We start from the raw sequence: 10,038 nt of genomic DNA, 5'->3' as shown, positions 1-10,038 counted from the left end.
CCTTTTGCTCCGTGAAATCCGTGGCAGCCAAAAGGTGCAGAGCTGAGAGGCAGTCCCAGCCAGGAACAGAGCAATGGGAGACCCCTCAACAATAAGAAAACACCAGCAGATGAGATGAAACATAGCCTTGATTAGAAGGCAAAGGCCAGCTACGGCTGGCTACCTCTCATCCTATGTGAAGCATGCAGCCAACTGATGCAATAGGGAGACCAAGAGTTTCCTTGTTGGTGGAAGCTATGGGCACCCATGGTTCCAGGAGCATCACAGCTACCTAGTCATTAAGAAATGTGAGTGTTGAGAAGGAAACACTCATCACCTACATCCCCGCCAAGGCAGTCCTGGATGAACTGGGAAACGTTTGCTGTGGAAGACGTTCTGGAGGACTGTAAGCCAGACCAAGGAAAACCTGGGCCCACGAGAATCAGGGAAGGCAAGAAAAGAGGGAGGACAGAGTAGAGGCCGCAGCCCCGGCAGGATCAATCCATCCCACTCCCTTGTGGCTCGGGGAACCAGGGTCCAACAGGGGACCTGGCCAGAAAGGCCACAGTTTGCGGTCTAAAGGATCTCTGAAAGTTCGTGTCTTCTGTCGCCAGCACAGCACCATAGTGTGGACAAGGTTGTACACTGAAGAGGAAAAGGGGATGGCGTTGGAAGCAGTTTCTTTGACATCTTTCTGCACCTGTTCTGCAGGTGAAGGTGCCAGACCCCCTCCACAGCTCAGCGGATTGTATCCTCAACCCCATCTGACCTTTTTTCTGCACACATCCTTTGACCCAGAACGAAATCCGAAGAGGATGAAGGAGTGCCCGCCTCACGTCCTGAAGCTCCGGCTCCGCCAACCACCGAATTAGAAGCGGGCTCAAGGGGGGTCCTGAGGACAGGACGGCTAGGGTCCGTTCAGCCTTGGGTGTGCCACAGGACCATGGACCCCCGGAGGAATTTGTTCTTGGGTTCGGTGTGCCCGTCTTCTTTCTGGAAGAGTGGCCCCCTTGGGGTGGGGAGGTGATTTGGACGCCTGCGGGTCTCAGCCAGCCCCCCCACTTCACCGAGGCTTTAGGAACCAAGAGCAAAACGAAGAACGCTTGGCCCCGCAACCCAAGCCCGGCCAAAGAGAGGGGCGCATCAGAGAGTAGGCGCACTACAGAGAAACCGCGCTCCACTGCTCGAGCCACATTCCTTTCACGGGACACCACACACACTCACACAAAAAGACACACACAGAAAGACACACACAGAGACATCCAACACTCCCGCAGAAACACACACAGCCAGGCAGCTTCTGAGGCTGCGCGGTTCTGCTCCCTGCCAGGAAGCCCCTCCGGGAAGAGAACAGCCCTGGGGAACACAGGCCGTACCTCGAAATCCCCGCGCGGACAGCTGTCAAGGAGACACACCCCCACACCATCTAGGCATACCCGACGCATCCTAGGGATCCGTAGGGATCACGTGGTGCTTCCTTGAATCTCCGCTTGAGGTTTCTTTTTTTTTTTGAGACGGAGTCTCGCTCTGTCGCCCAGGCTGGAGTGCAGTGGCCAGATCTCAGCTCACTGCAAGCTCCGCCTCCCGGGTTCACGCCATTCTCCTGCCTCAGCCTCCCGAGTAGCTGGGACTACAGGCGCCCGCCATCTCGCCCGGCTAGTTTTTTGTATTTTAGTAGAGACGGGGTTTCACCGTGTTAGCCAGGATGGTCTCGATCTCCTGACCTTGTGATCCGCCCGTCTCGGCCTCCCAAAGTGCTGGGATTACAGGCTTGAGCCACCGTGCCCGGCCCCGCTTGAGGTTTCTTCAGCCGGGTTCGGCCCTGCCCGACTACTAGGATCGCAGTAACCAGGGCGACTATCCGGCGGAGAGCGGACGCACTGCCACAGACGGCTGCTGCCAAGCCAAGCCGCTGGGGCCAGTCCCCCGGCAACGGCGGCGGTCACTGTGACGTAAGCTCCCGCTCCCGCCCCCGCCTCAGCGCTCGCGCCTGGCGCATGCGCTTTCGCGTTCCAGGTTTGTGGGCAGCATTGTCAGGCCTCTCAGGCCCAATAGGAAGACAGTGGAGGCCGTGCAGGCGGCGGTTCGGGGAAGGAGACTGCATGCGACAACCAGCGCAGGATCCTGACTGCCTGACTGCCCTGACGTCAGTGCCTCCTTGAGCCGACCTCGTGTTCGGGTCCGGGTGTAGGAGGGGGTGCCTCAGACCGTGAGGCGGGCACTCGGGACTGCTCTTCTTATTTGGTTCTGGATTGGAGGGTGTAGGCCGGAATCGAGTCCCGCGGGCCTGGGGATCCAGTCTGGTGAGGTGTGGAGGGGTCGCTGGTGCCCAGAAACATACCGGATACCCTCGCGGAGGGGTGGTTCCAGCAGAACATTCCCCGGCTCCATGAGCTGACTGCCTCCCTTCGATCTGGGCCTCCCAGGGCTCAGGATTCCTGCGTCTCCAGCTCAGGGGCTCCTGCTTCTCTGCACTGCTGTCTGGAAAAGGCGGGAACGAGGACTAAGGCAAGGCCCGTGTGGGGCAGAGATGGCAACGCCTGGAACTAGCTTTTCATGGGGGCAGATAATGTGGAGAGAGGGTCCCAACTACATCTCCCTTTATTCTGCCCCATACTACTAAACCCCACCAGCTATTTGCCTACAAACTGAGTGTATCAGTCAGGACATTAGGACACCAAGATAAAGGACTAGAGTTTGGTAATCAACTACTGGCTTCTCCAGCAGCTCAGAATGTGGCCTGTATACATCACTTAATTCATTCAAGAAATGCTGACTGAGTTCCTACTGTGTGCTGGACACTTTCCTAGAAGTGGGGCACACTGCAGTGTGTGGGACAAAGGCTGGGCCGCCCATAGCTTACGTTCTAGTTGAAGAGAGAGTCAATCAACAACAACATTCTACTTTCAGACATTGGTAAATGCTCTAATGAAAAGACAAGGAAAACGAAAAGGTAAGAAAAGGGATGGAGAGAGATGGGATGAGGGGTGCCTGGGCAAACAACGCAATGATCTGGCGAAAGAGTATGACAATCATGAGGCTGCATGTTTTCCAGTTTCTGCTGCTGAAAAACAGCATCAACACTTCACATCTTTACTTTTCTGTTACATACATACTATTATTTAAATAGAAAATAGTACTAGTTAACTGTGAAAATTTCAATAGGGCAGATTAAACAAATCCTTTACATTTAAACAAATATGGGTTTTTTTTATCCTCTGATACATTGTTTCAACTGGAAAAAAAACCTTCTTTATTTGATATTTAAACTCTTTAGTCTATATTAATATATATTCTTAAGATACATAAATTTAAGACTTTTTTTCGAGACAGGGTCCCATTCTGTCACACAGCCTGGAGTGCTGTGGCTCACTGCAGCCTCCACCTCTCCAGGCCCAGATAATCTTCCTGCCTGAGACTCCCCAGTAGCTGGGACCACAGGTGTACATCACCACACCCAGGTAATTTTTTTGTATTTTTTTGTTGGGATGGGGTTTTGCCATGTTGCCCAGGCTGGTCTCGAACTCCTGGGCTCAGGTGATCTGCCTGCCTTGGTGTCTCAAAGTGTTGGGATTGCAGGCGTGAACCACCACATCCAGCCTAATTTAAGATTTTTAAAAAGCAGAATGTAAACGTGGTCATGCATTGTGTAATGCTGTGGATACTTTCTGAGTAATGCATGGTTAGGTGACTTCATCATTATGTGAACATTAGAGAATGTACATACACAAACCTAGATGAGGTAGCCTGGCACACACCTATGCTATATGGTACAGCCTATCACTTCTAGGCTACAAATCCAAATTGCCTGGATACCGTAAGGTGATTCTACTCAATGGTATTCGTGTATCTAAACATGTCTAAACATAGAAAGGGTACAGTAAAAATATGGTATAAAAGATAAGAAATGGTATACCTGCATACGGCACTTACCTGGAGCTTGCAAGACTGGAAGCTATTCCGGGTGAGTCAGCGAGTGAATGTGAAGGCTAGGACAGTACTGTATACTACTGTAGACTTTATATGTACTGTATGCTTAGGCTACACTAAATTTATTTGTATTTTTTCTTAGGTAATAAATTAACCTTAGCTTAACCTCTTTACTTTATAAACCTTTTTAATTTTTAAAAATGTTTTGACTCTTGTAAGAAATTACCTTCAAACACATTGTATAGCTGTACACAAATATTTTCTTTTTTTTTTTTTATGTTTGAGACGGAGTCTCTGGCTCTGTCGCCCGGGCTGGAGTGCAGTGGCCAGATCTCAGCTCACTGCAAGCTCCGCCTCCCGGGTTCACGCCATTCTCCTGCCTCAGCCTCCCGAGTAGCTGGGACTACTGGCGCCCGCCACCTCGCCCGGCTAGTTTTTTGTATTTTTTTAGTAGAGACGGGGTTTCACCGTGTTAGCCAGGATGGTCTTGATCTCCTGACCTCGTGATCCGCCTGTCTCGGCCTTCCAAAGTGCTGGGATTACAGGCTTGAGCCAAAATATTTTCTTTATATCATTATTCTATAATCTTCTACTTTAAAAATTTTTTTTTAATTTAAAAATTTTTTATTTTATTTTATTTTGAGACAGAGTCTTGCTCTCTCCCCCAGGCTGGAGTGCAGTGGTGTGATCTCAACTCACTGCAACCTCTGCTTCCTGGGTTCAAGCAATTCTCTTTCCTCAGCCTCCAGAAATTTTCTATTTCTTAAAAACTTTTTTGTTAAAAACGAAGACACAAACACATTAGCATAGGTACATGCAGTGTCAGGATCACCAAAATGTCATTAGGCAGTAGAAATTTTTCAGCTCCATAAGAGTTGGAAGAAAAAACATAATAATACAATTTTATAAAAAGAAAATTTTCAGCTCTGCTATAATCTTATGGGACCACTACTGTATATGTGGTCCCTCACTGACCAAAACATCATTATGTGGCATATGATTATAACAAATGATGGATGGCGAGGTGGTGAAGAAACTGGAACCCTTGTGCATTGCTGGTTGGAATATAAAAAGGTACAGCCACTGTAAAAAAAACAAAAAAACAAAAAAACAAAAAAAAAACAGTTTGGTTATTTCTTAATAAGTTAATCATAGAATTACCATATAACCCAGCAATTTCACTTGTAGGTATACACCCAAAATAACTGAATAAGGTGTTTAAACATAAACTTATACAAGAATGTTCATAGCAGTACATTTCACAATACCCAAAAGGTGGCAACAACTCAAATGTCCACCAACTGATGGTATTACCCATGCAATGGAATATTATTCAGCCATAAAAAGGAATGAAGTACTGAGGCATGCTACAACATGAAGGAACTTTGAGGACATTATGTTAATATGCTATATACTGTGTAATTCTATTTATAGGAAATATCCAGAATAGGTAAATCATTAGAGACTAGAGACAGTAAGCAGATTAGTGGATGCCAGGAGTTTGGGGAAGGGGTGGGAAGAATGGGAAGTGACTGCTTAATGGATACATGGTTTCTTTTTGGGGTGATGAAAATTTTCTGGAACTAGATTGTAGTGATGCTTGCACAGCATTGTGAATGTACTAAATGTCACTGAATTACACACTTTAAAGTGGTTTAAATGGTAAATTTTATATTTGTGTATTTTATCATGATAAAAAAAGTCACCTATCACCAACACTTTAGATCCCTTATTGACTCCTTAGACTCCCCACACCCTATGTCCCAGAGACTACCACTCTCCCAAATTCCAAGACCTCAGATACCTGACCTTCTGGGACACCCATACCAGTCATAGCGTTCTCTGGACTCCTGAATCATTGAAAACCAAGTATCTGCATCCAGTCATTCCTTGGACCTCTTTATCACTATATCCCAGAACTGATTCTCCTCCCCCAACTCCTAAACCCAATTCCTGCCACCCACTTCCCGTTTTCAGTCAATTGCATCCAATTTCTAAACCCCATCTCTCCACAAGACCACACATTGCCATGGTTTCCTCAAAGGACATCTCTCCTTCTGTGGCTGCAGGGCCGCTGCTACAAACCCTCTCCACTCCGCCCCAAGGCTGCCACACACGCTTAAGTGCGGCTTTCTGCTGTGTAGCCAAATGCCCAGGGCGCCCCATTAGAATATGAGATGCTGAGTAATTAATTGCGTCTATGCGGTGAAACCAGGTAGCTGCACCCATTTAGCTGTTTCTCCCTGGGGATGACAATTTTCAAAGATGTGTCCTACAGAACCCACAAACTATCTTTTTCTGACCCCGAGGTTTTGGTTGTTCTAGGTAGGGATTACACGGTTTATACTGACCTGCTACCATCCTTTCTGTGGGAACCCCACTCTGAGGCTGTCACTTCTGCAGGAAATCGCTGTCGGCATCTCCTCTCAATCAATACAGTGCTAGTTCTAAGAAAGACAGTAGGCCGGGCACAGTGGCTCACGCCTGTAATTCCAGCACTTTGGGAGGCCGAGGCGGGTGAATTGCTTGAGGTCAGGAGTTCAAGACCAGCCTGACCAACATGGTGAAACCCTGTCTCTACTAAGAATACAAAAATTAGCTGGGTGTGGTGGCTCATGCCTGTAATCCCAGCACTTTGGGAGGCTGGGGCAGGAGAATCGCTGAAACCCAGGAGGTGGAGGTTGCAGTGAGCCGAGATCGCGACACTGCACTCCACCCTGGGCTGGAGTGAGTGAGACTCTGTCTCAAAAAAAGAAAAGAAAACAAAGACAGTAGTGGTCTGCAACCTGCTCTCACTGGTGAATAGTAGGGTATACTGGGCGCCACTATTTTGGAGAAGGTGCTGAACAGCTTAGATTCCACTGCTGGGTGGAGGAACCCAGAAGGGCCATGGCAGAGGGGACTCCTTCCTTCCCATAAGCGTGAATGGCACTGGCTCTGCTGTGTGCTGGTCTGGAAAGAGAGATAGCTTGGACAAAGACTTGGGAAGGGCAGAGTGAGAGGGAAGAAGCCACAGCTAAGGGGAGTGTGAATCCAATGGCACTTTCAAAATTCCTGACCCAGAGACAGCGTGTGAGACGTTTATTGTTGTTTTAGGTCACTAAGTTTGGGGGACAATTTGTTATTCAACAAGAATATACCTTCCTTTCTGGTCTCCAACACTCCAGACACATTCCCTTAGGGTGTCTGCATTTTTGCATTTCCTGTTTCCTCTGCCTAGAATACAATTTTCTAGACAGTTGCATTATTACATCTCTCATTTCCTTTAGGTCTTTATGCAGAGATCATTTTGAGGGCTTTCCTGGTTACTGCATATAAAATTTAACTCCCCTCCTATTTCATTTTGCTTCCTGACAATTATCAACATTTCTCTTTCTGTTTACTGCTTTATCCCCAGATCCTAGAACAGTGTCCAGTTCATAGTTAGCACGCAGTGTATACTTGTGGATAAATGAATACTTCTGTTTAGTGGAGAACTTCCAGCAAGCACATCTAGAATGTGTGCACTCCTGGTGCCCAGCAGCAAGTATGTGGCTTACTTAAATTACTGTTCCAGGCCGGGCGCGGTGGCTCAAGCCTGTAATCCCAGCACTTTGGGAGGCCGAGACGGGCGGATCACGAGGTCAGGAGATCGAGACCATCCTGGCTAACATGGTGAAACCCCGTCTCTACTAAAAACTACAAAAAACTAGCCGGGTGACGTGGGGGCGCCTGTAGTCCCAGCTACTCGGGAGGCTGAGGCAGGAGAATGGCGTGAACCCGGGAGGCGGAGCTTGCAGTGAGCTGAGATCCGGCCACAGCACTCCAGCCTGGGTGACAGAGCGAGACTCCGTCTCAAAAAAAAAAAAAAAAATTACTGTTCCAACACAGTTGCCATCCTCACTCCTCCCTACTTTCAAATAAGTGTTTCCCTGATGAGGTGGGTGGACTCCAAGATGGCCCCCAATGATCTCTGCTGCCTGGTCGTCTGGAGAGGGAAATTACTCTCATGTGTAATTCCTTCTCTTTGAGTATGGCTGGGACCTATGACTTGTTTCTAATAGAATGCAGCAAAGGTGACAAGACTTCATTTCCATAGCCCTAACTCAACCCTAGACCAAGGAGGGTGCCATCTTGTCAGAAAATGGAAACGTTTTCAAGGCTTCATTTGGTTTGAAATGTTTTCCCCCTTTATTTTATGTTTTTCAAATTACAAAAGCAATATATGTGAACAAGACAATGCAAAGGTATTTAGACAACTTATTACCCTTCTCCACCAAGGTAACCAATGAATGTTAACACCTTCGTGTGTATTTTTCTACATGTTTCTATGTTCATATAAACATCCACATGCATATATACACACACACACAGGAGTTTTTACTTTTTTAAAAAATAGAATTGTATACATTATTATGAAATTTTCCCTTTTCACTTAACAATATATACCATGAACATCCCCACAAATTAGCAAAATTCTAGCTCCTCCATCCCCAGCCAAATTTACTAACTCACACATTTGTGGTATCACAAGTGATTCAGTCATTTATGTATTTTTCTTTTTTGGTTTTCCTTTTCCCTACACCCCTGACTCCCCCCATATCCTACCTGCATTACCCACCTCCCTCCAAGTCAATGCATACTCTTCTACACTTTTCTTCATGCACATAAAATCAAATAAACATACATAGATACTGCTTATTGCTGATAAACACCTAGAGACATTGTGTTAATGATTTACAAAAATGGAGTCATATTTAACACACTTAATATCTACCTTGCATTTTTCACTCAGGAGAACATTGTGGAATTCCACTCAAGTCCACTAGCATAGTTTTAATTTGTGGCTATATTAACATTCTATGGAATGGATATACTATAGTTCTTTCCTTTCTCCAGTTTCCCAATTGATGGGTATTTACTTTGATTCTAGTGTTTGCTTTGGTTTTGGGTGTTTTTTTTTTGCCATTAGAAACAACTTTACAATAAACATCCATGTTCACATGTTCATCTGTCTTTTATGTATTGGGGCTTTTACTTCTAAGGGAAGATTCTCCAAAGTGACATAAGTATTTTAATAATATTTAATAATATTAACAGATTTCTTTTTTTTTGTTTGTTTGTTTTTGAGATGGAATCGTGCTCTGTTGCCCAGGTTGGAGTGCAATGGCACAATCTTGGCTCACTGCAACCTCTGCCTCCCGGGTTCAATTGATTCTCCTGCCTCAGCCTCCCCAGTAGCTGGGATCACAGGCGCCTGCCACCATGCCCGGCTAATTTTTGTATTTTTAGTAGAGAAGGGGTTTCACCATGCTGGCCAGGCTGTTCTTGAACTCCCGACCTCAGGCAATCTGCCTGCCTCAGCCTCCCAAAGTGCTAGGATTACAGGCTTGAGCCACCACGCCCAGCCTAAATATTACCAGATTTCTTTCCAAAAGAGTACCTTGAATTGTTTTTCAGAATTTATTTCTCCACCAGCAATGTAAAACATCTTGTGTTCTGACAGCTAAAAATGCTGTTACATAGTGTTATTTGATTTTAACTTTAAATCTGCATCCCCCAATGACTACTGAGGATAAACATTTTTGGACAGGTCCAACGGCCACTTAGATTTGCTCTTCTCACAATTGTTGCCTCATATTCATTGCCACGTTTTGCTATTGGGTTTTTCCCTGTCCATTTGGTGACTGCCTTCTCTCTGATCAGCTCTGCAAATATTTCCCCACAATCTATTATCTCTTGAGTTTGTTGATGCCATCTTTTGTCACCCAAAAGATTGTGGCTTTTATGTAGTCAAATGTTTGTGTCCTTTTTCCTTTTTCTTTTCTTTTCTTTTTTTTTTTTTTGAGATGGAGTCTTGCTCTGTTGCCCAGGCTGGAGTGCAGTGGCACAATCTTAGCTCACTTCAACCCCTGCTTCTGGGTTCAAGTGATTCTCCAGCCTCAGCCTCCCACATAGCTGGGACTACAGGCATGTGCCACCACACCCAGCTAATTTTTGTATTTTTAGTGGAGATGGGGTTTCACCATGTTCACAAGACTAGTCTTGAACTCCTAACTTCAGGTGATCCGCCTGCCTCAGCCTCCCAAAGTGTTGGGATTACAGGCATAAGCCACCATGCTCAGACTTCAAATGTTTATTTCTAAATAG

This window comes from Colobus angolensis, unplaced genomic scaffold, assembly GCF_000951035.1.
Source record: "Colobus angolensis palliatus isolate OR3802 unplaced genomic scaffold, Cang.pa_1.0 Scaffold34, whole genome shotgun sequence".
Taxonomy (NCBI): domain Eukaryota; kingdom Metazoa; phylum Chordata; class Mammalia; order Primates; family Cercopithecidae; genus Colobus; species Colobus angolensis.
This window is presented reverse-complemented; position numbering follows the sequence as displayed.